Source organism: Amphiura filiformis, chromosome 19, assembly GCF_039555335.1.
Source record: "Amphiura filiformis chromosome 19, Afil_fr2py, whole genome shotgun sequence".
Lineage (NCBI taxonomy): Eukaryota > Metazoa > Echinodermata > Ophiuroidea > Amphilepidida > Amphiuridae > Amphiura > Amphiura filiformis.
In genome coordinates, this window is record NC_092646.1 from 58,453,414 (window position 1) to 58,479,829 (window position 26,416).

The 26,416-nt window shown below is 35.9% G+C and overlaps 1 protein-coding gene across 1 annotated transcript in view; it reads right to left on the minus strand.

The window, feature by feature from the left end:
* Positions 1 to 26,416, minus strand: part of LOC140141566 (solute carrier family 4 member 11-like) — a 302,152-nt gene that overhangs the window by 251,016 nt on the left and 24,720 nt on the right. The window lies entirely within an intron of this gene.

Below are 26,416 nucleotides of genomic sequence, written 5' to 3' on the forward strand. Positions count from 1 at the left end.
AAAGGTTGCCATACCAAAGCGTTAATTGGCTACAGCCTTCCCTGCTCCCATATCAATTCTACATCGTCTCCAAACATTGAAAAATGGGGGTGGGGTTGAATGTTCATTTGCAACTATTATACAAAGATAATGCAGAAGTATAACATACTTAGCTTTGGCGATTATGCATGCCTTTAACATGAGGCAACAAATTTCCGCCAGGATATGTAGTAGTCTCTGTAGTAACCTTAGACATCTGTACTGAGGAGTATCTGTGTCAATGTACATTGTGTGTTAACTATACCCAATCATTTTGGACATTGTAACACATCATTCAAGCACTTCTTTCTTGCAAGAGAACTAAACACAGAACAAAAATAAAGTCCAAACTTATTTGGGAGCTTTTGGGTGGTCATAATTAATAAAGAACTTGATATTGATATGAATGTGCGACTATCTTTGGTTTGTACACAGTAACACAGTAACAGAAGTTGCCACTTTCACAAAATTCTTCACATATTCATTAATTTCATGACCACTCAAAACAGTGTAGACTTTCTCTTCATGTGGTGATTATTGTATGTGTTCAATTTGGTGCCATGTTTTAAAAATAAATTGCTGGTTTTGTGGTCACTGACATTAATTAACCAAGCAAGAAAAAAGAATGATTGTTTCTTAAACAATAAGTGACATGAATCTGCACCATTTTCCACCATAATTCAATTTTACTGAGCAAATCAGTAACAACACAGCTTGCAATAGTGTTATAAAATATGCCTTTTTAGAGTAAAATATTCTTAGGATACTAGCAATTTGTTGGTGACTTGAATTAAGACAGATACCATACTACCTCTAAGGGAACAAAGCATACATGTCTTAATATTGCTATTGATGCTATCTAATGAAGATAGTATTTTTAGAATTTCTGATTGAAGATAAGTCAATCACACAGAATTTATCAATACGGATTGATTAATTTGTTTAATGACCATGGGCAGTGCCATAACCAGACAATTGAGCAATACTGAGTGATCCACTACCACACAGTATATTATACACAAAAGAATGAGAATTTTAAGAAGAAAATTTCAAAATTAGTGTGTAAAATTATTATAATTCTGGTGAATGAGAAACTTTAAAAACTATTTGCTGACGGAAACACACAAATTGGTAAAAAATGAACAACATTTTGCATCAGAACTGGTAAAGCTAATCATTCTTCCATTCAAATGTGCGGTGATTACTTATGCGTACTAAAGGGTCGTTTTCCCATACTTCCTTTCTACAAGCTGAATGGTGCAATATGGCAACCTTCAGCAGTGTTAACCTCAAATTGATTTATTCAAATTGATACATTCTATGTGATACACTGAAGATAGTATTATCTAGATATTTATTGCTGTTGATGCTATCTACTGAAGACAGCATTTTCTAGATATTGAAATTGATGCTATCAACTGAAGATAGCATTTTCTAGATATTGAAATTGATGCTATCAACTGAAGATAGCATTTTCTAGATATTGAAATTGATGCTATCAACTGAAGATAGCATTTTCTAGATATTGAAATTGATGCTATCAACTGAAGATAGCATTTTCTAGATATTGAAATTGATGCTATCAACTGAAGATAGTATTTTCTAGACATTACTGTTGATGCTATCTACTGAAGACAGCATTTTTAGACATTACTGTTGATGCTATCTACTGAAGACAGCATTTTTTAAACATTGCTGTTGATGCTATCTACTGAAGATAACATTTTCTAGACATTTTTGTTGATGCTATCTACTGAAGACAGCATTCTTTAGATATTGCTGTTGATGCTATCTACTGAAGATATTAGTGACATTGCCATCGATGTTATCTACTAAATGTAGCATTTTCTAGACATTGCTCAATGCTATCTACTGAAGATAGCATTTGCTAGATATGATGTTGATGCTATCTACTGAAGATAGCATTTTCTAGATATTGAAATTGATGCTATCTACTGAAGATAGCATTTTCTAGATATTGAAATTGATGCTATCAACTGAAGACAGCATTTTTTAAACATTGCTGTTGATGCTATCTACTGAAGACAGCATTTTCTAGACATTACTGTTGATGCTATCTACTGAAGACAGCATTTTTTAAACATTGCTGTTGATGCTATCTACTGAAGACAGCATTTTCTAGACATTACTGTTGATGCTATCTACTGAAGACAGCATTGTTAGTGACATTGCCATTGATGTTATCTACTAAATATAGCATTTTCTAGACATTACTGTTGATGCTATCTACTGAAGATAGCATTTTCTAGACATTGCTGTTGATGCTATCTACTGAAGATAGCATTTTCTAGATATGATGTTGATGCTATCTACTGAAGATAGCATTTTCTAGATATGATGTTAATGCTATCTACTGAAGATAGCATTTTCTAGATATGATGTTGATGCTATCTACTGAAGATAGCATTGTTAGTGACATTGCCATTGATGTTATCTACTAAATGTAGCATTTTCTAGACATTGCTATTGATGCTATCTACTGAAGATAGCATTTTCTAGATATGATGTTGATGCTATCTACTGAAGATAGCATTTTCTAGATATGCTGTTGACACTACCTACTGAAGATAGCATTTTCTAAACATTGGTGTTGATGCTATCTACTGAAGACAGCATTCTTTAGATATTGCTGTTGATGCTATCTACTGAAGATATTAGTGACATTGCCATCGATGTTATCTACTAAATGTAGCATTTTCTAGACATTGCTCAATGCTATCTACTGAAGATAGCATTTGCTAGATATGATGTTGATGCTATCTACTGAAGATAGCATTTTCTAGATATTGAAATTGATGCTATCTACTGAAGATAGCATTTTCTAGATATTGAAATTGATGCTATCAACTGAAGACAGCATTTTTAAACATTGCTGTTGATGCTATCTACTGAAGACAGCATTTTCTAGACATTACTGTTGATGCTATCTACTGAAGACAGCATTTTTTAAACATTGCTGTTGATGCTATCTACTGAAGACAGCATTTTCTAGACATTACTGTTGATGCTATCTACTGAAGACAGCATTGTTAGTGCCATTGCCATTGATGTTATCTACTAAATATAGCATTTTCTAGACATTACTGTTGATGCTATCTACTGAAGATAGCATTTTCTAGACATTGCTGTTGATGCTATCTACTGAAGATAGCATTTTCTAGATATGATGTTGATGCTATCTACTGAAGATAGCATTTTCTAGATATGATGTTAATGCTATCTACTGAAGATAGCATTTTCTAGATATGATGTTGATGCTATCTACTGAAGATAGCATTGTTAGTGACATTGCCATTGATGTTATCTACTAAATGTAGCATTTTCTAGACATTGCTATTGATGCTATCTACTGAAGATAGCATTTTCTAGATATGATGTTGATGCTATCAACTGAAGATAGCATTTTCTAGATATGATGTTGATGCTATCAACTGAAGATAGCATTTTCTAGATATGATGTTGATGCTATCTACTGAAGATAGCATTGTTAGTGACATTGCCATTGATGTTATCTACTAAATGTAGCATTTTCTAGACATTGCTATTGATGCTATCTACTGAAGATAGCATTTTCTAGATATGATGTTGATGCTATCAACTGAAGATAGCATTTTCTAGATATGCTGTTGACACTACCTACTGAAGATAGCATTTTCTAAACATTGGTGTTGATACTATCTACTGAAGACAGCATTTTCTAGATATTGCTGTTGATGCTATCTACTGAAGATAGCATTGTTAGTGACATTGCCATTGATGTTATCTACTAAATGTAGCATTTTCTAGACATTGCTATTGATGCTATCTACTGAAGATAGCATTTTCTAGATATGATGTTGATGCTATCTACTGAAGATAGCATTTTCTAGATATGATGTTGATGCTATCTACTGAAGATAGCATTTTCTAGATATTCTATTGAGTATTATCCAAACATTTTAATACTGTTGAAAACAAGAGTAGGTCTTATTCAATTCAAATTATTAATCAAATAAACTATTTTGGTGCTCAAGAGTATTATAGTAATTAAAACGTAATAAAACCTTGACTTACCTATTATAATTGTTGAATTCCAATCCAGAGAGAGGAAAATACATGAAATAAAAAAGACAGAAAGAAAATATTAAATTTTCAATATTATTTTTAAACGTTTTGAAAAAGAAATTGAAATTGTAACCAGTTCAATATTAATGATTAAATTGACATAATTATGTTGTCAATAGTCAAACGTTCTCTGTCTATACATATAAAAAAGAGAACAAAGCTGTATTGATTTACAAACCATTGTGTTATTTCCGTTATATGCATTGTTATTTCCGTTATATGCATTGTTTATACACAGGTGTGCTATGCCACATGACTGCACTCTATGGTTGTAACATAAGCAATGCTTTATCATTGCAACTTTTATTTAAGAGTGTACATGAGTTAGGACAAGGTTTCTTTTGTAGTGTAGGCCTATATTGTTAGCAATGTAAAAATAACCATAACTCAAGATCTATAACTTCAAGTTTGATGAAATTTCAGCACAATGTTGCCCACAAAATGTCCAAGAATGTGCACAAAGCTTTAAAAAATGGTACTTTGTACGTAACTTTTGAACTAAAATTTCAAACCTTTTTCTCTTCAAAGTCAAAAATAATTGTTTGTGGCTAAAATAATTAAAGCTAAGGTAGACCAAAAGAGCAATTAAATAAATGTGCTGCACATCGTATCTTTAATTAAAAAAAACCTTACACTTTTTGGCCATCATTTGGCATCCTAAACCATGTAAACTGCTAAAATGCTTCTCATCAGCAATAATTGTTGATTATTTTACAAATTTCACAAGGAATCCAGATTTAAACACTGGAGTCTACAGCTACAATAATAGAACCATTACACAGGATTTCATACGGAGAAGGCAAAACTGTTCAAAGAATAATGAAATCTAAAAGCACTTGTATTCCAACAATCATTTAATTTGCTCTATTATGTACATTAGCTTGTGCATCCAAGTACCCACTTATTTGCTATACAAATTCAGGCTACATCTTTTACCAATTTGCTATTCCAGTCAAAATCCATACACTCCCTATGGAACACTTGGCCTTAATCTTCCACGCAGGGAGTATGAATTTCAAATGGGGTTACCTGAATGTGTGACTCCATTTGAAATCTGCACTCCCTGTGTGAGAGCTTAAGGTCATGTCTTCCATAGGAGGTATGGATTTCAACCAGAATAGCCCAATTAACCAAGCAGGTTACAACACAGATATTACAACCACTAAAAATAACCAAATAAAAACAATTAATTAAATCATATGAAAATAAGCAAGTTAATTGAATTATGACCATTATATTGCAATTTTGAACAAGGTCAATTATGACGGTTGATTTAATACTTCAGAGTTCGATCTATTTTTCAGCATCATTTATTATAAAAGTTGGCTATTATGCTAATTTCAATATTTCTTGTTGATACAGTATCTCAGGTCGCAAGTATGAAGTGCTTTCTTGATTAAGTTGCCCTCAAGAAAGCATTTCATACTTGCAGCTATCAACAAAGTGAAACAACAAATGGACACTTCAAAACAGAAGATGGCTAAAAAGAAAGATGAAACCAAAAGGCTTCGTCATAATCCCATATGTAGAGAACACTTAAGAACTATAATAATATCTCTTTAGCCATGAAACCGCATTCCATGTTAACTTGAAATATACACACAACAGATAAGAGGGATCTACTTAACACCACAGATGTAATCTACTCCATTCCTTTCTGCAGGAACTGTGAGACGTGCAGTAAGTTTGTTAAAAGACTGGAAGAACATAGGACAGAAACTTGCAAGGAGAGTGTCAATGTCCGCACAAGAGTGAACAGAAGAGTATCTGATCTACGGTCAACAAATCTTTACATTTCCATATATTTTGGCTAAAATATCTTACACAAATATTCCACAAGGTGATTTCAGTTCCTAAGAATTTATGTTTTTGATACTATGATAGAGAAAATCTATTATTAAGGCTCTCTTTTTTCAGTTGAGTATGTGCCACCTCCCAGGTATCAGAGGGTGAATTCAGAAAGCTTAGTTAATATGTAGGCCTATAGTTTGTTTGTTTGTAGCTGTTTGTTTGTGTAACCAGTCCATCTGTGCAGATGGGACCAGGCTCAAGCAAAGTCGAGCCAAGCTGAGAGCTTATACACATGTTGACCTATAATAAGAGAAAAGAAAGAAACAGATTTGAAGAAAAGAAAGACCACTCCCCAGGGGCCACTCGCAACAAATCAAGTGTACAGAATTGCTCTTAGCCCTTAGATCCAGAAAGGTTCCATTTGTTGACACTTTCCACCAATATAGATAGAGGTTGTTACTTACTTTACCCTTTCCTTATTAATTTCCTTATTAATTTATTTACCATTTACCACTTATGTAGATTGAGTTGATTCAATTATGTAGCCCTGTTCTGTGATAATGTGTACAATCAGAAACACTAGAAGCTATTGAAAAGCGTGCTATACAGAGAAACGCATCAAACAGGTCACAAGACAAACAGGTCACAAAACACTGCTGAATGGGTGCATTGGACTATTCCAATTGAAGTCCATACACCCCCAATGGAAGATATCACCTTAATCTCATACATAAGGGGTGTAGATTTCAAATGGAGTCACCCATTCAGGTAACCCAATTTGTAATTCACACTCTCTGTGTGGAAGATTAATGTAATGTCTTCCATAGGAGGTGTATGCAAGGCATTAGCCAGAAGGGTGTCCAGGTGTCATTTGCACGCCCTGTTTTTAATTTGGACACCCTAAAATTCTGATTTTTATAATGGAGTGAATAGGAAGTGGACACCCTGATTTTGATGAATAAGGTATTTTTGACCATTTTGGACACCCTAAAGACACCCCTCTGGCAAATGCCTTGGGCATATGGATTTCAACTGGAACAGCCCATTTCAACACACATATTAAATTAATTCATCTTCAAAGCCCAGATTTTGACAATACTTTTCTCATTCTCAATTCTTTTTAATATGAAGAGCAAACTTCATGCCTTCTTTTAGATTTTGTTATAATACACTGCAGAAAATACAAAAGGAATTAATAAATATAACCATGAAGCTGGAGTTCTTACTTCCTACCTATTGTGCCTGCCACAATTCCTCAGAGCCTTTCAATAGAATCATAACCCTAGATTCTTACTGTTGCAATTCCTGGGAGCCTTTAAATAGAAGCTATTCCCCCAATCTTGTTGTCCATGACCCTTAATCCATTCTGATGCCTATCTTATCTAGTCCATACTTGCTGTATTCATCAGCATCTCATCAATTGTCTCAATTATTAACAGTCTCTGATGGACAGTTCTTTAAAGGGGTTTACAGTCATTTAATTACAATGGCCAAAATGTAAGACAAACTTATCAATATTTCAATAGAATATTTTGTGATTAAACAACCTCAACCTGCTGAATTTGACTTTAAACTACTGTAAAGCATGATCTTTTTCATGGCATAAACATTTCACATTTTTGAGAGAACCCATACTTCTGCGACATGAGATTTGTGTGAATTTGTACATTTCTTCAAAGGCCTATTAGGAAAAAAAAATATTTTCAAGCATACAAATTTGTGAATTAGGCCAAAAAATAACATGTTTGTTTCCTGTAGCAGGTCTAAAAAGTCAAATGCGAAATGCGTTTATTTATTTTTATTTTTTTTTATCCATGTCTTGAAATGAAAATCCTGCAATGGTAATTTACTGTGGGTATCCCTTTTAATTTTGAGCCGAACAAGTGAGGTAAAGCAAAGAAAAATGGAATTTACTACTAGCGCCAATGCATGTTACTCCAGTGGTTGTAATACGGTACAACCCTCTGGGGTGCGTGTGTATGTGTGTCCCGCACGCCGTGTATGTACTGTGTTTATGTGTTATGAACATCTCATACATATTTAGTATTTCAATTGTAATTATTAAACAACCGTTCCTGCATTTTATTCAAAATCTCGGATTTTGACAAAACTACAGCACTTAAAGTCTTGATTTTTGCATAGTATCTTTGTTTGCTGAAGTACATTACAATTGTGTAAAAACCAGAATTAAAAATATTTTTGAGAGCGTTCTCCTCAGCAAATGTTATAATATGGCTTTAACAAGTGTTAAAAATTGCATTTATTGAGTGCAACACTTAATAAATGTATTTTATAGCATTATGAGATTTTACTGGCATTTTGTATATTGTTCATATTATGTGAATACAACAATATGATGTAAGTTTTCTAGCCTCAATGGCTAAAATGATAATTTCAGATTACAAATGTGATTAAAGCTCTCAGTATTTTGGACTCATATGAAATCTCAGCGGTGAAGTAAATTGATAACAAAAGGCTATTTCCGCTGGGGTGTTAAATCTCAGCGGTGAAATAAATTGATAACAAAAGGCTATTTCCGTTGGGGGATTTAAGGGTCAGTCAGAAGCACTAGATTTGATTGTGTAAAGCGATCATTGAGCATTAAGACAAGGCTATGGATTTACACCTTGATTAAGGTCATTTGAAGGATGTAGGCGACACAATCAAGAAAACTGAGTCAAATGAATCCTTCCTTTTATAAAACGTTTTTTTCCCTTTTTTATTCAAAAGCTAAATAGGTGTGTCTTTTGGTATGGCCATCAATGTGGGGGGACATGTCCCCCCCCACCTTTGCCAAATTGGCCCATTTTTGGTTCTAATTCAGGCCAATTGTCCCCCCCCACACATTTCAAGCCGAATTGGCGATAATGCCGGTTGGAAATTATATAGAACGTCTGTGGACAGTTACAAATAATCCATCTCAGAGAAATTGAAATTACTACATAACCATTCTTCTTTATGGCTGTGACGAATCCTGAGTGTTATTGCAAGAAGTAAAAGCAAAATTGATATTTTATGATTTTTATTTTGTTCCGATTGAAGGCAAATGCGATAGCCGCACTTGCCAAATATTGGTTTGCATCGAGAAATCTTGTGATTGACTGCTCCACAGTCGATGTATGATGATGATGATGATGATGATGATGATGATGATGATGATGATGATGATGATGATGATGATGATGATGATGATCTGTTATTCAAAATATTCTTCAGTCTTCCTTTTTTAAGTTACAAATATGCACTTTCAAATAGAATGATATTGCAAATTGCACACACCTTTTACCATATTCTCAGATCATTTGTGCCATACAAGATCACACATTATGATCAGATTGTAACAATACCAATGATATGAGATGCAACATTTCCAACGATGAAACTCTATGACAACCCTTCAAGCAACAACAATAACCATCTTTGTCCCAGACCCCATGCATGTGAATTGCTCATCACATGGGGCAAAGTTTTGAATTGTGATTTTTAAAACATGGGGAACTGTTTGATTCAACCTATTATATAGCTACATATAAAATGGCCTAAAGTTGTGCAACATATTACACTATCCATGATGGATGACTGCATCTCTGCATTGCTTTAAGGCAATTACGATGCAACCTTTATTTGAGGTACAGAATAAATGCACTTTGTGGTTGTCATGCTATAGTGTGTAGTTGTCATTTTCAATCCATATGACATTCTTTGCAGCCATGACTTTTTCAGTGACGAGGCAAAGGAAGGTAAGACAACTTTCAAGGGGACAAAATTTGTCAAAAGGTATAGAAAGTACAAAAAAGCACTAAAAAATCTTAAATTTAATTTTTGAATGGCAGCATCTGTTGAACACGAGAGGGGCGAGACTTCTCACAGGGACAGCTTCCATCCCCCATTGGATATGCCACTGGTGTTTGAATATTGTTGCTGGTTCAGACCTTCATTTTTGAGGAGCTCAGTTGCACCAGAGCTCCTACAGCTCCTACAGCTCTCCTTAACAACATTTCAGGAGTATGATTTACTGAGCTCCTCACTCCCTATGTTTTAATACAGATATTAAAAGATTGAGCTCCTTGTTGAGCACCTAAGTAAACTCAGGAGAGTAATTAACAGAGCTCCTGCAATTTTCAAAAATGAAGGTCTGCTGGTTTTGGTTGGGTGGCGGTTGAATGAATGGCACCTTGGCATAAGACAACTCGGCTTCGCCTCATTGTTTTACATAACATAATGATGTCGCCCATGGTATATGAGACTGTAGATGCACTGACGACAGCGGCTAAAAACAATACCTTTATTCTATAAATAAAGCACACATGATCCAAATGTGAACTTCAACAGCTTTCATGTCACAAAAATGTGTTTCTGTACTTCCAGTCTCCCAACTAAATGTGGACACGACCCAATTGACAGTGACACACATATAAAAAGCATGGTGATGCGCAGTGTTCAAATTAAGGAAAAATAAATGGTTGTCCCACGGACAACCAGATTACAATTTCTGGTTGTCCGTCTTAAGTTTTTGGTTGTCCGTAGGCCTACAAAGGTGACTTTTGGCTACAGATTTATGGTTGTCCGGCAGACAACCGAATCAGTATTTTTGGTTGTCCGACAACTTTTTTAGTTGTCCCGGGCGAACGGACAACCAAAATTTCGAACGCTGGTGATGCGACATGTTCAGTATAAACACGTTGTATGAAGATACAGGTAGCTATTGCAAACAGATCCTTTTGTATGGCGACAATCAGCAAGAAAAATCTGAATAGGGATTCGGTAGTTGAATTTAACACAAAGGCATATAGGAAAATCAATATGAGTTCACACAAATTATGGCAAAGTTAAATATTGAAGAGTAGAAGATAAATAATTATCTTGTTTTTCTGCTTCAAGTAAATTAGGTTATAGTTAGTGGGTCATGCCACATTGTTGATTTCAACAACTCTTCCTATCCCTTTGTACAGGAGCCGACCGTTGTTAATCCATGATGAATCCACACTTTTACTGTAGCGTATACGCGAACGCGAGCGAGACTAAGCGTTACGCGAGAGCGCGTAAAATTCGTCATGCCTGGAACCTTTATGCATATGCAAGCTTACAAGTTGACTTCAGTATTTTTCAGGTAGCGGCTAAACATTGCCGTTTTATTCTGTAGTTTTATTGCTGATATCAACAGAGAAATCATAGAAGTTTTTGTAAGGCCGAGTGGCAATGATTAAGTGACATTCCTCATGAAATAATCGTGAATTACACAATCTTTAGCTTCTAACTTGCGTCCGGCGCGTCTACGTGGTTTACAAGTAAATCAAGCAGACGACGACGCGGACGCATCGTTGTTAATCGGTGATGAACAACGGTGAAACATGATTGAATCCCTAAATTAAAAGTGGGTCATCAAACAATAGGTTGAGTAATTGCTAGAATAATCAGACAGTGATGTATGTCTTATATTATAAATCAAGGTGCAAATATCATCTTATCGGCATAAATCATCAATATCTCAAAATGAAATTAAACCATTTTTTTTCAGTTCCATGAATTGGGCATGAATTCCATTTTATCTTACCATCATACATAAAAAAAGGTCGTGTATTTTGTGAAAATTACATGAAGCTTTGCAGACTTGTTCAATTACCTGTGGCATGTTTAAGTTTGCTTAGCGAGTTGAGTTACTCTCCGATGTCTCGCAGCATAAAACCTAGGTAAACTTTCTACCGGAAATGGCACATAGCAACGATTGAAAAGATATCCACTGCATCTTTGTCTCTAGCATACAGGCAATAGTGGGCTATTCCATTTAAAATCCACACTACCCCTGTGGAAGATTTAGCTAAAGTCTTGTACATTGGGAGTATCGATTTTGAATAGAATAGACAATTGGATAACTTCCATTTGAAATACTCACTCCAGTTGTAGAAGATATAGGTAAAGCCATAATACAGGGGGAGTATGGGTTACAAAATGATTTTACATCTGAAAAACATACTCCCCCTGTGAAGATATTTCCAAAACCTTCAACAGGGGTAGTGTGGATTTCAACTGGAATAGCCCAGTCACTTGCCCATAACACACTTAATTGGTTTCATCAGGTTTACCATACACTGTACAGGAATGGCTAAATTCTTCCCCTTTTCTTTACATCAAGTTTACATATAAAATTTTAAAGAAATGGAAAATGTTTGCATTTTGTAGAATGTGATGGGACCTACAGCATGCACCAAGGCAGGCAAGTGGAGAGAGGGCTAAAAAGTGTATGGGAGCAGCGTGGCACTCTGGTTAAGGTCTTTGCCTTCGGTGCCAAAGGTCCCGGGTTCAAATCCCCACAGAACAAAAAAACTGCTCTCCCCGTGGCTCATCTGGTAAAGGCGCTGGGGGCAGATGAACCATGATAAAGGGCCTTGTTACAGTCAGTTCCGATCAGAGTAATATTAAGCCTGATTGTTGGCTACACTTGCCTGTTTGTTTTGCTTGACATTAAAAAATGTCTAGTTAAAGCTCAGAGTTGTTCAGAGACAATGTTATTCAAGGATTTCCTTCAGAATGTCAAGACCCATCCATAGAATAGCTGAAATAATACTAGCATTGCTTATACATGTACTCATTTGAATGAATTTTCATGCAAGTTTCAAAACATGTTATGGATATGCAATCTTCTATACTACTTTCAAAATGAAGTGGTTTTTATTAATAAAATGCTTTATATATGGATATCTAAGGCCAAATTTAAAAAAAGGTTAGTCTCAAACTCTCAAAGCTCTCCAACTCTGAAAAACTAATGCAAAATGCGTTTTTATTTTTTTTATTCAAAACAGATTTTTTTTCAAATGTGGATAAACCTCAAAGTCCTATTCTACTGTATGAAGTGTTGTATTTAAAACAATAAAGTGATGCTGCTATTGTATTGAAGTGAAGTAATCTAAGAGAAGGGGTCTAAAATTGTCAAAACAGCCTTTCAATTGTATGTTTTACACTTTTTCTGAAAAAATAAAAAGAAGAACAAAAATGTTTTTTTTTACTATATGCTAAACTAATACACGGGAGCTTTGAGATAAAGCGTTTTTTTAATTTGGCCTAAGCAGTGAGGTAAAATGCCACTTGATGCTATTGTTCAGATGAAGTACTTTGGGGTTCTTTTCATTGGCATCATCATTATCATACTGTATCTATCACGTATGTAACTAACGCTCCGTGGGAAATATCAAATGACTATAGCATTCAAAAGCAATAGCCGTGATAACCTGAAAGCGTCAAATATTAAATTTCTTTTTAAATGGCTGAAATGTAAAGAATAAGTCTATAAAATTCTCATAAGGTATATATTTTCAAGTGAGATATTGATGAAAAGGATGGAAACAGCAGTATGGAGAAAATGTGAGTATTTGTTGAAGTGTCTGAACAGACAGGAAGCGCCGAGATAAATGTCAGATATTATCCTTATTTAACTACATTCTGTTTATCAAAGGAGTATTTTGTGATCCTAGCATCCTCTTTTTATGACATTTCAAATAAATACCCACAAAAAAAAGCGTATTCCCAAAATGTCAGTTGATTCCGATTTTGCATTTGTGAGTTATGGGTATTTATTACACTGCTCCACAGACAATGTGTTGTAATTTCATTCTGGTGTACCAGAACGTAATTCAAATTTCACAATATTTTTGCTGAACAAATTAATCTGCAAGATATGTTTTGTACATAAACATATGTAGCAAAAGGTTTACGATGGTATAAAAGTCTGAACTTTTTTTGAAAAAAGTGGGGGATGATGCTGTGGATCACGAAATGCCCTTTCAAGTGCAGAGTATGTTTCTTACAAAAATGTGAACATCTAATTTTTGATGAGTTTTAAATTTGTCTGATTTATTAAATCACTGATAGCCCTTTTAAGGCAATATATTATTTTCTTTGTTACATTACTGAAATACCAATTTCTACTGACTAATATGACTTGACACCAAGTATCTGAATTATTTCACATTTTGTTTGCCAATGTAGCATATGCACGTATACAGTGTCAACATGAAGGAGGGGTCTTAATTGGCTTATTTGCTGAACACGACATGTTGTATTACTATGGCCTGATTCTTTTCATGCAATAAAATGGCTGAGCTTTGGCAAGTACGATAAGACGGTAATGAAAACCAAAGAAGAAAAAAACAACCGTAGAGTCTTCAACTTTAAGGGAAGAACTACGCTTGAATATTGCATTTTCTAGCCAACATAGAAAGAACGCCTATGTCACATATATCACATTGAAACATGACAGTTATGCGGTTGTCAATTGCAAACCCGGCCCCCAATATACAGATAATAGCGGGCACTTAGCCTGGACTTGGCCAAGTTATGTACACAAAAATAGTACCAGCCACGAGACCTAGCCAGGAGGATGATTGTAACAGTTTCCAAATTTACCTGTCCGCTTAAGTCCCCACTAATCCAAGGGGGGAAGGATTGCAACTGATAGCCACATTATCGGAAACCCCTATTTAAAATAGAAAAGAAAATATCTATAAAAAGTAAAATAATAAGAAATGTGTACTATTATTTGCCATATAGAATACATCCGACAACAATGTGTGAGGTGTCATGCCAGTCTTTAATTCAGAAATCTAAATTTATATTTTTACGACAGCCGCCATGTTTTGGTGTGATGAATCGCATACTAAAAGTATCCATTCCTATATTGGATGTCTGGATGATACATAACAACACAGCAGGGTGATAGTGTAACAATTTCCTAACTAGCCTATACCTACCACTGTTAAAAGGGATTTAGATTCATTTCACATTGGAGCTGATTAGTACACCAAAGGAAAGAAGGAAGATGGAAGAAAGGAGAATGGAGGAAAGGAGAAAGGAGAAAGGAGAAAGGAGAAAGGAGAAAGGAGAAAGGAGAAAGGAGAAAGGAGAAAGGAGAAAGGAGAAAGGAGAAAGGAGAAAGGAGAAAGGAGGGAGGGGAGGGAGGGAGGGGAGGGAGGGGAGGGAGGGGAGGGAGGGGAGGGGAGGAGGAGAGGAGAGAGGGGAGAGGAGGAGGAGGAGGAGAGGAGAGAGAGGAGAGGAGAGGAGGGAGGGAGGAGAGGAGAGGAGGAGGAGAGAGGAGAGGAGAGAGAGGAGGAGGAGAGGAGAGAGGAGAGGGAGGAGAGGAGAGGAGAGGAGAGGAGAGGAGAGAGGAGGAGAACAGACGGACGGACGAAAATAGAGAAACGTTTTTGTTCTTGCATGTATTTTGAACCATGGACCTTTTCCGGTGCCAGATAAGACCTCTTTTCACAAGCAGTTACCCACAAAACTCTAAGCATAAACCAAACCATGCATTCTCTTCATTCTAAGTTTAGCGACCAGATCTCTTTGTCGGATATTATCTAGGGTATGTATGCATTCTATAGATGAGCAGCATGTATGTATGTTAGTATTTTGATATCCTCCAGCTTTGCATGAAAAATTTTCTTCTCATTACCTTGTGGCATTGAGAAGAAACACACCTCTGGTGTTAGATGATTGCAAGTGTAATACTTGCCAGCTAGCATGTCTAGGTGTACTGTTAGTTTGCCATAACAAGTAAAAATATGATGCTGACTTTCACATATGTGACACGATCAAGGGAAATGAGTCGGATGTTGCTAATATTGATTTTGAATTTTGAGATACAGGCAAAGAAAGTGTTAAAATTCTTTTGTTTTATATTGTTTTTAGCGATTGATAAATTGATATAACTTTGCAAAGAAAAGTGTTATTAACATGGGGTTTTAAGTTTCTGAAAGCTCTAAATGTTCTCTTTAGAAACATATGTAATACTAATTTTCGACCAGGGTCGACATGTTTATGCATTCCCCTTGATCATGTCACATATGCGTATTCCTGCAGTTGAAATCCATACATGACTTTAATCGCTCACACAGCCGGCCCTCAGCCAGGGGGTTCAAGTGATTTAATCAAACCCCCTAAAATTGTCACCAAAAAAAAGGAGAACATTGGAAATGAGGGCAAAAAGTCCATTTTAGCATAAAAATTGATATTTTTCGAGCATTTGTCATAGAGGAAGTGACATGTAATTTCATACCAAATAGTAAGACCAATCCCTAAATTTGTCTATAAATATTGCTGTCACTAAAATCTATTGCATAAGGTGAAGATTAATTAAAATTCTCACTGACATTTCATATTAAGATATCCCCATCATTTTGCCTGTTTGTTCATTCAATTTTCATTCTAGTGAACTTTTCACTACAAATAGCTGTCATATTTATCTTGTCATAAATAACAATTTTGACAGTTCTACTGATGCATACCCAATGTTATTTCTTGTTTTTATTTGCTTATTATTCTTCCCATTTTGACCTGTTTTGTGTCCTCTCCATCTTCGGACAATATTTGTTCATCAAGTAGGTTTTTATTACTCCACAGTAAACAACAAGATGGAAACACTGACAGCTTGTGCTCTGCAAGTTATTTTTATTTCTTACATATTTAAAAAAATATTGTTGGGCTTGTGTATCTTTAGTTTGTTTTGTTATTTCTTTAATTAAAAAAATCAGTAGGCTATTACGCATAACTTCAAGTGCATCACTTATAAGCATATGATGTTTAATTGTAGTAAATTAGGCACAACTTAAATTAAAAGTTTGGGAGCACGGTGGCCTAGCGGAACGGGCACTGACTCATAATCGGAAGGTTGCGGGTTCGAGCCCCGGCGACGCCATCGTGTTGTGCCCTTGAGTAAGGCACTTTATCTCGATTACTCCTCTCCACCCAGGTGTTTAAATGGGTACCGGCATTCTTAAATGCTGGGAAGGTAACAGACTCGCTGTAGAGGAGGTGTAGCGATGCCCATATAGCAACATTACATGGAGGAGTCTGGCCCAATCGCCAATGAAAGAGAGATGGGCACTCCGATCACTGTTTATACAGATCGTCTCCTTTACCTTTTACCTTTACCTTAAATTAAAAGCCCATTCAGTGATTTGCTTATCCGGACGATCAGATTTTAGTACCTTTGTCATTGTAGATGTGCTAACATAGCCTGCTAGTGGTTCAGCCAATTAAGACAGAATAAGGCATTAACATGAATTTGTAATTTATATACTGTACTGACACTATATAAATTAGCTACCGTGTATTTGAATGGGGCTTCAACTTTGTCAATACTGCTGTTTTCTTTGTTTGTTTGTTTTTTTGCCAAATTTTTCTTTTCAAAAATACCAATTTACTACAGTTGAACATCATATGCTTATGTGATGCACTTGGTGAAGTTATGCGTTTATAAACAATTTCAATTTTTTTTACACCTGCGCTGGGATCACTGAATGGGACTTTAAACCAATCACCCCATGTAATGTTGTTGTTACTAAGCAGCCAGTCGCCACTGTCGGCGCTTCTGCAAAGTAGACAGTCAAAACGCACACGCAGAAAGGCACATACACATTTGTCCGAGAATTAGAAATAATAACATCAGTAACTGTAAACAGAAGCTATTGAAATTGCATCTTTTATGTAAGTTAGTCAAATAAAAACAACATGACAATCTTGACAGCTCTACTAGAGCATTGCCCAGAGTGAACAATTATTGCATACCAATAACCATCATGAGAAATCTATACAAAGAATCCTACTGCTTCGCAAAATTATACAACTCTCTCTACATAAGTATAAATCCCTCTATAAAATCGCTGCTCCAATACTAGGCATGTTTGTACTCATTTGGATGCAATTTTTAACAAAAATTTCTTATATCATCAAGAAAATGTGGAATTCTGACATTTTTGATAAAAAAATCACAAAATTTTGATCTGTTAGTGACATCCACCTTACACATAGGAAGGGTTTGGAGGCAGCACAGACTAGTTTAGAAATGTACAATTTGAAATAGTCACAACAAGACACTGCTTTCTCTAAGGGTGTTCTTTATTCACAGTCTGGGAAATAACGATGGCAATGAATATGTTGATATGAATGAACAAAATTGAGTTTTTTGTGTTTCAAAATCCCTCCAAGTACTCTTGTATGTTTTATCTATGCTAGCTGCTTATCTGAACATGCATTACATTTGCTGTATCATAAGCTTTGTATCTAGTGTGTTAAATAAGTTTCTCCAAATCGGCAGATTATTACAATTTTGAGCGATGTTGAACCGATTTAAAAATCTGTATTTGTATCAGTAAAATAAATCTCTTCATGTGTTGTTTGTTTTACATAATATTGTAGGGAATGATATCCTACGCACAAAGTATCACCAGGAGTAGTGTTTCTTGTAACTATATGAAGCTAATATAACTTTACAAATTTTGACGTAAATATTCAAGAGCAATACCGTACTTGAGTTATGCATTTTCTACAAAAGGTCAATTTTGCACTTTGTATTTCTTGACTTGAAAGAGGTTACATACCCGGGGCACTTAAAGATGCTTATCTATTACAAATATCAATACATAATTTCAAATAATAATCAACTTATAATCAGTGATGGTTTGTATAGCTAGGGAAAATAGCTACAAGAAACTTATTTAGGCTATTCCATGTGAAATCCATACATACCGTGGCCGGCCCAACCCCGGGGGGCTGAAGAAAATTCAATTTTACCGCCCCTTCCTCAACAGCCCGAAAAGGTTGACCCAATTTTTTTCTCTGTCGTTTGAAAAAGTGAAGAGCAAAAAAAAAAAAAGGAAAAAAAAAAAAGGGTTTCAGGCGCTAGCGCCCTAAAAGCAGCACATTTTGATCTATAGTACCATTTGTAAAAAAATTTTTATGCTTTATCAAATTTTTCCGCCCTTTTTGGTTTACTTATTCATTTTGCCGCCCCCTTCGTTTTTGCCGCCCCTGTTTTTGCCGACCCCTTCATCTTCCGCCGCCCCTTCATTTTGGCCGCCCCCTGCTTTTACCCCGGGGGCTGGCGCATGCCCTATGGAAGACATAACCTTAAGCTTTCATACAGGGGGTATAGCTTTCAAATGGAGTCATCAAGTCAGGTAACCCCATTTGAAATTCACACTCCTTGTGTGGAAGATTAAGTCATGCCTTCCAGGGGTGTATGGATTTAAACTTGAATAGCCTAATCATAATGCAAATGTCAAGTTCAGCAAATAAGCCAATCAAGACCCTGCCTTCATGTTTAAATGGAGTCACCAATTAAGATTAAGTCATTTCTTCCATATGTTGACTTGTATTATGCTGGGAAAACAAGCATCAGCAATGATCTCCTCGGTATTTGTGTACTTGCGTAATATTTGTTTGTGTGTTTTGTATACCTCGACTGCTTACATCAGACCTAGTTTTAACAACTTAAAAATGACACCAAAATTGTTTTTGTACCAAGTTATTTTTCCAGATATGATATAATATGTCAGGGTTCTTGAAAGGCCGGTTATATAGTGTGTTGTTTTTCCAGGCATTTGTCTGTTGTGACAGATGTTGCGTTGCCAGTTCTCCGCAGTGTTTTTTTTTCATTTCTTGACTGATTTTCCGCTCAAGTGTCAGCTTAATTTATTTCATAGCCCACTTTAAAAAAAAAAATTCATAAGCAACAATTGTCCAAATTCTAATGCAGTACCCATTATACTTATTAAAGTTCATGAATATTTATAAAAAAAAGTGGGTTATGAAATAACATGTTCACTTCCCAAAACCGCCAAAAAATACAAAGCTTTTAATTAATTTGATCATTCCTAGACCTGGCACTGCATTCAGCATGTAACTGCAGAAGTCTTCTTTCCTAGGGTCTATGCTCTGCATGTATTAATATCAGGTGAAGAATAACAAGACATCTTCCTCCCACATTGCTAGATGATCATTGCCACAGCAGAATGCCATTGCTTCCCATCATGCTTCAAGGCCTGTATACCCCTCCCCCATATCTATAGGTTAATGCGTATCACTTGTTGGGAGTGAAATTGTACTAACGGGGGGATGGGAGTGCATTATGCCTCAACATCTCAGTACAAGTGCATTATTTTGTACAATTTCTCAAGCAACAAGTGATATGCATTTATTAACCGATTTCATGCGTAACAAAAAATTGTATGATTTTCGCTATTTTTATAACAAAATTGTCACTAAAAATGTTGGAAAATACAAGCAAATATAAGTGCATTACACACAATCAATGCATGGTTCACATTTTTCGAACGTTTACTCTTACTGGTTCTTATTATCTAAGAGTGCATGGCTGCAGGGGCTTAGCCAGCTTTCTTGGTCGGGGGGCAAAATAAAATTTTGGGGGCACAGACGAAAAAAAATACAGTTACATCATACAATACATATAGAGACTGAGTGTATGTCTTCGAGCTTCCCGAAAAGGGTCTTATTGGGATGATGTGAGCGCGTAGCGCGAAAAAAAAAAATTGTATTTTACACTATTTTCGCCCATTATGCGGCTAAAAAGGGCTTTATTGTTACAATGTGTGCGCGTAGCGCGGAAAATTGTTGTATTTTACACTATTTTGGCCCTGAATTTTGCTAGAAAAGGGGCTCCTTGCTCTTTTTCTTTTTCTTTGCCCTCCTGATTTTCTCTTTCATTTTTTGTCAGAGGGGCACTTTTTCTTTAATTTTTTTGTCAGGGGGGGCACTCTGCCCCCCCCCCCCTGCCCCCCGCTGGCTACGCTACTGCATGGCTGTGATGTGTGATCTAGCTCAATTTCATTTAGGGCAAAGGATTCTGGGAAGAGTATATTTCTGCTGTGATCATGACAATTCCATGGACGCTAGACCTCGCACTACATCTGTTTTCTTCCCCTAAGGGTGTGTACACTATACACAACCACCAACAAAATCTGAACTTTTATTTTGTATTTGAACGTGGCAGTCACTAATGCTTCATTTAATCACTGGTTGGAACCTGCCCACGTACATATGGCATAGTGATCTTTTTTAATTTTCAAAGGTACTCTTTACAAAAGTACAAGTTTTGATTAAATTCTCTGCTTGTTTGTGTATTAGTCTGCATAAAAACAATTTTTTTTTCTCTCGTCCAGAGGATTTTCATTGACAAGGGGGTGGGAGGATTGGTTTTTTTTTCAATGCTCAAACAGTTGTGATCCTTTTTCAACGCATTCTTGGAAAACAATGAGGTACTTTTATTTCACATTTTGAGGGGTACAATATCATAAAAAGCATCTTTAAGGTGCTTAAGGGGTATTTTAATACCCCTTAATTAAGCAACATGAATCACCTTAAAGATGTTTTTAAGTACATTATACATACAATAGGCTATGAGGGCGGGAACATTGTTTGGATCCCAGAGGGAGGATGTCTGTAAGAGACACAACCATCAGAAAAGGACTCGCTCAGACCGGCACCAAATAGCAGCATTGAATCACTTTAAATTTAGTTTGTCTTCCAGGTATGGTAATCATGGTAAAGTAGTTTTATGATGTGGAGGGAATGGATTTCTAGTTGTAGTGCATTTCCTATACAAATCTATACCTTATTACATGGATGTTACATTTCATTAGGTTCCTAGAATGACAGCCTGGTGATATGGTCACCTCATTGAGGGAATTCAAGTTATAATCAATTCTGTTCAGGCAGTGGAACCTTAAATGTACCATCAACTTGAATGATCAGGTCAACTATATAATTTTTGGTATAGCTCTGCTTTTCGGTGAAGTGGTAAAATCCTAACAATTCTCGCCGATTACGAGCTGATCAAACTTATAGGCAAGTCATTTTTCAACTGTGTTATGAAGTTCAAAATGGATATTTACCATGCAAAATAATGCTGCAATTTAATAAGAAGTAATAACTGTAGAATAAATGTTAGTCAGTGAAAACTGATACCCTGATTGTCTTTCTCTGATTTAGCACAGATCCTGGAGATATTTTTTATTAATTTTCATACAAAACTTGAAAAATTGAAAGGGGTGCTTATACAAGTGCAAATTGGAAAAGTTCTCAGAGCGCCATTTACGCCAGATACTCCTTGCAGCAACAATTCTCTTTCCAAAGAACATAAGAAAATTTCACTTTTCACTAATATTTTGTTTCTTGAATTCAATTTTATACATACATTATTTCGAAAGCTTTCACCAGTAGACAATTGTGTTATCAGCTAAAATACACAATGCTTCAATATTTCCCTAAACATTTTTGTTGGAGCACACACAAGCAATGGTATTGCCGTGCATAACGTAAATCCATAAATGCAATATATGGGTATGCATATCTAGGTATGCTTGCCTATCTGGTTATACAGTAATAGAAATATTGCAATATAATAATAAAATCATCATCTTCAACCAATTAGTGCACTTCAGTTCCTCTGTTATTTTAACTTCTAAAGACAAATAGTCGAGTAAGTAGACTGTTATTGCTGGAATAAGTCTAATATTGATGCAATAATGGCTTATCGGCAATTGCCTATAATATATTCATAACCTCATTAATAAACATGATGCGTGCGATCCAATCATATTTTATTATTTGCGAAAACGCGAACGCAAATCGAGGTCATTAATATCTCACAATTGACCGCAAAATGCGTAATTGTTCCAATGTCGCACACAATTGACTTCTCGTATGCGGTATTGTGCGTCCAACAAACTGTCTTGTGGCGCTGGCTGCCGATTTGGATTGCGGCGCTACCATATTTGCACAGATTGTGATACGCACTTTTGTTATTGGTCGTTCTGCAAGGGAAGATGTAAAAATAATCTATTTTTATAAACTTTTGAACAAAATTTTGTGTTATTTTGTAAGGTGAAGAGATTAAAGTGACGGTTATGAATGAGGTTTTAACTTTGCATCGGTAATATAGTCGGGCATTGTGAAAAATCTAAACATTTTGCTTTGGACCTCGGAATATCCCTCGGGCCACGCCCCTTGGGATATTCAAAGGCAAAATGTTTAGATTTTTCACAATGCCTCCAAATAACCGATCTTGAGTTATTAACCTCTAAATAATAGAGATGTTGAACCAACTCTTATTCTGGTGCCATTTTAATGTCTTTAAAATATCTTTGCAGGTTCAATTTGAACAAAATAAATCAAATAAGGTAAGAAAAAATTATCAATATTCAGCTATTCGCCAGCGAAGTGGTTACATAACTCCCTGGTAACTGGATCACACACCTTTTGGAATTGTTTAACATGCCATAGACTTTGTGTTGCGATTATTTCGATCATGGTGCACAACTGAAAAGCGTGATCCAGTTGACATGGTGATAATGGAATTACACGTAACACTTCGCTGGCAAATTGTAAATTTTATTCTTTGCTACGTTCAGTACATGTATGTCCTTTGTGAATGGGGGCACAATGGACAATTCACAAAGGCTAATTTCTATTGTGTTAATTTATGTTGTGACGTACACGCAGCAATTCAATTCTCTCTCACTTCATTATGGTGAATAGAAATGATGGCCATCGAGGTCGCATCACCGATGTCATGAATAGATTACGCATTTGTATTGTTCTAAAAAACCTGGGTTTTCTACCTATGGCACCCTAGTTGAAATACAGCAAGATAATGTAAGATGGTAAATGTAAACCTGTATTTTAGATAGGGTATCTCAAGCTATGGTCATCTCTGATCCTTCAATTGGGCTATTCCAGAAAATAGATGCACACCCCCTATAGAGGAGTTCGGATTTCCGGACTTTTTGTCCAGTCGTGACTGTTGGAAATCCAGATTTTTATAGTGTCCAAAGGTAAAAAAATCCGGCAGAAAAATATTTCAAAATCAGAAATCCTCAATTTGAGAGCTCATTTTGGACATTTCTGTGATTTTCCCTTCATTTAATTGGATTTCCAAGCTTTTTCAAGTCACATTGGCAACTGGAATTCCAGTCGTTTTCAGAAAGCAGACTTGGAAATCTGGACATTTCTTTGATTGAAAATTTACTCCTCTATAGGGGGTGTGCACTTATTTTCTGGAATAGCCCATTCTAAGTTTGTTCCTAACTCTCCTTTTCACATTCACTCAAAACACAACTTTTAATACTTTTTAAAACTTCAACACATTTATTTTATTGTTTGTTTGTTTGTTTGTTTACCCAGGTTGGTCCGTGAGGGACACATGTTAATCCATGGGAATTCCATGGACCGTTCCACGCTCATACTATAAAAAAGCACAATTATGATGATTTGAAAGCCAAAAGTCTACTATGAAAGACATTAATCTCCCACAAAGGGGGTGTAGATTTCAAATGGAGTCGCCCATTCAGGTAACCCAATTTGAAATTCACATTCCTTGTGTGAATATATGTTGTATGAATTTCAAATGGAACAGCCCAATTGGAATGCACCATGTCTCTTGAATTTTGTTCAGTGTATTGCATACATTTTTGTATTCAGGACACTGTTATGTATGTTCCCCTTTGATTTCCTCTTAACCTAGTAATGCTATGCATCTCTATGGTTTGCACATACACCCACATACACATAGTTATCTTCAATTGAGGTTAACTCTCTTCAAGCGGGTGTCGACTGCAGGCAACATGTTTCAAAAAAGTTTAAAAATTCAAAAATTTAAGAATTGTACATTTTCATGACCATATTTGGAATCGGAATGAAAAATGCATTAAAATAAGTACAAACAAGCCTAGTATTTGTTCAGTGGTTCTTGAGATAGCTCTTGATATTTTGAAAATATCTTAAAACGTTGGACTCTTGAAGCCTATGGCTAGCATGCAGCTAAAGCATTAACACCATGGCCTTACACAGCCACTTCCTAGCTTCTGCTGCATCTACATCATTAGTTGATGTGCACCGAAAAACATATATCTAGCTGATGTGCACAGAAAAACACATACCGTATTGTTTGTAATAAACGCCCCGGGGGCGTTGCATTTTTCCAAAAGGGGGCGTTTATTGGAAGTGAATTGTCAGTGAAAAAAGCTTAAAAATCGTGTTCAATTTCCCGATGGTGCTCCTATTAAAAGGAGGGATTTACACTATACATGATGGCGGCGCCCACGGAAAATGACATTTTCGTGGGGAATACAACAAAATTACACCTGTAAGTGCATGGAATTAGTGAAATTCTACCATAATTAGGCAATACAATGGATGGGAGTTGAGTCATAATAGGTTTTGTCCATTCAATTTTGCGATCGTGACTGACATGACTGATGCAAGTTTTAAGCTTACCTACACGATATGTCATGGACATGTTCGCATTTTTGTCAAATTTTCACAGAAAAATTGGAGGGGGGCGTTTATTAGAGGGGGAGCGTTTATTACAAACAATACGGTACATCTATGATCTAGTATCAGACTAGAGCATCGCGGAGGTTTGGGAAATGTGGCTTAAAAGAGGAGCATGTCCAAGTGGTGTTTGCATTCAAATATGTAGACAAATAAAGCTGACACACAAGAGAAATGTTATGGATTCTATAATAAAGGAGATCTCAAGGCCTGATATCAGGGCTGTCATTTCTGCCCCATATGAATGATTTTTCTTGGGAGGGGGAAAATGTCCAAAACTGTAGTTTTGACACATTATTGGCCTTAACTCAAGAACCACAGGACCAATGGAAATATAAAATAATGCAAATATTAGCTTCTTTGCAATGCAAGATTTGGAAATTTATTCGGTTGATACTGCCCTCGTTGAATTAGAATAAATTAAACTTCTTCACGATTACGTCATCGGGAATGAGATTGTGAAGGGTTGTTCGGGGTTAGATCACTTCACGCCGGTAGCTGGAGCCTACAACACACAATTTTTATATTTCCGTCGACATGTCTACCGAGGCAGCAACCAAAGGAGATTTTCAAGCACTTTTACAGTCTATTAAGTCTTCCCAGGATGAGTTAGCGAACAGGTTCGCAGTTTTATTAGAGGATACCAAGAGGCAGTTTCAGGAGGAAAACAAGAGAAATATAGAGGTGTTACAGAAGAAAGTGAGCGAAGTTTCGGCGAAGAAGGAAGTCAAGTGGAAGAGGGAAGGCAACAAAAGACAATTTGAATTCAATCAGTTAAGTGTTCATTTACTTCTATAGTAGATTATAAATACGCTTTTAGAGTCTGAATGAAATGAATTCCAAGAAATTAGGATATGGGGGCTTTTTTGTGTAGTTTTTTGGTCGAGTTCTTTGTTTGTATTTTGGCGCGAAAATTGCCCCACCCTGTTTCAGTTCTGTGACAAACGTGCACGGTTAAAACAAAGTTTGAGTATATTTGTGTATATTTAATATAAAGCCTTTGTTCTGAATGGCAATGAATTATGCTGCCAAATAGGCCTATGAGAGTGTGGGCGTGTGTCTAGTTTTGTGTTGAGTTCCTTTGTCAGTAAAATTGGCGCGAAATTTGACTCACCCCGGCTCAGGTGCGTTATTGCTGCTAAAAAGATTTAATAGGTGTTTTCGTTCATTTTAATTAGCGTGTGTCATTATTTTCGTTGTGACACAATGAGTTATTTTCAATATAGGCCGTAAGCTTCCATAGTTAGTGAAATTTATGTTGCTAAAAATTTGTGAGTTGAGCATGCATCAGTGCACGACGAAGCAGATTGAGGTTATATAGGATCGATGCTTGTGTAATCAGGATACTATAATACGAGAC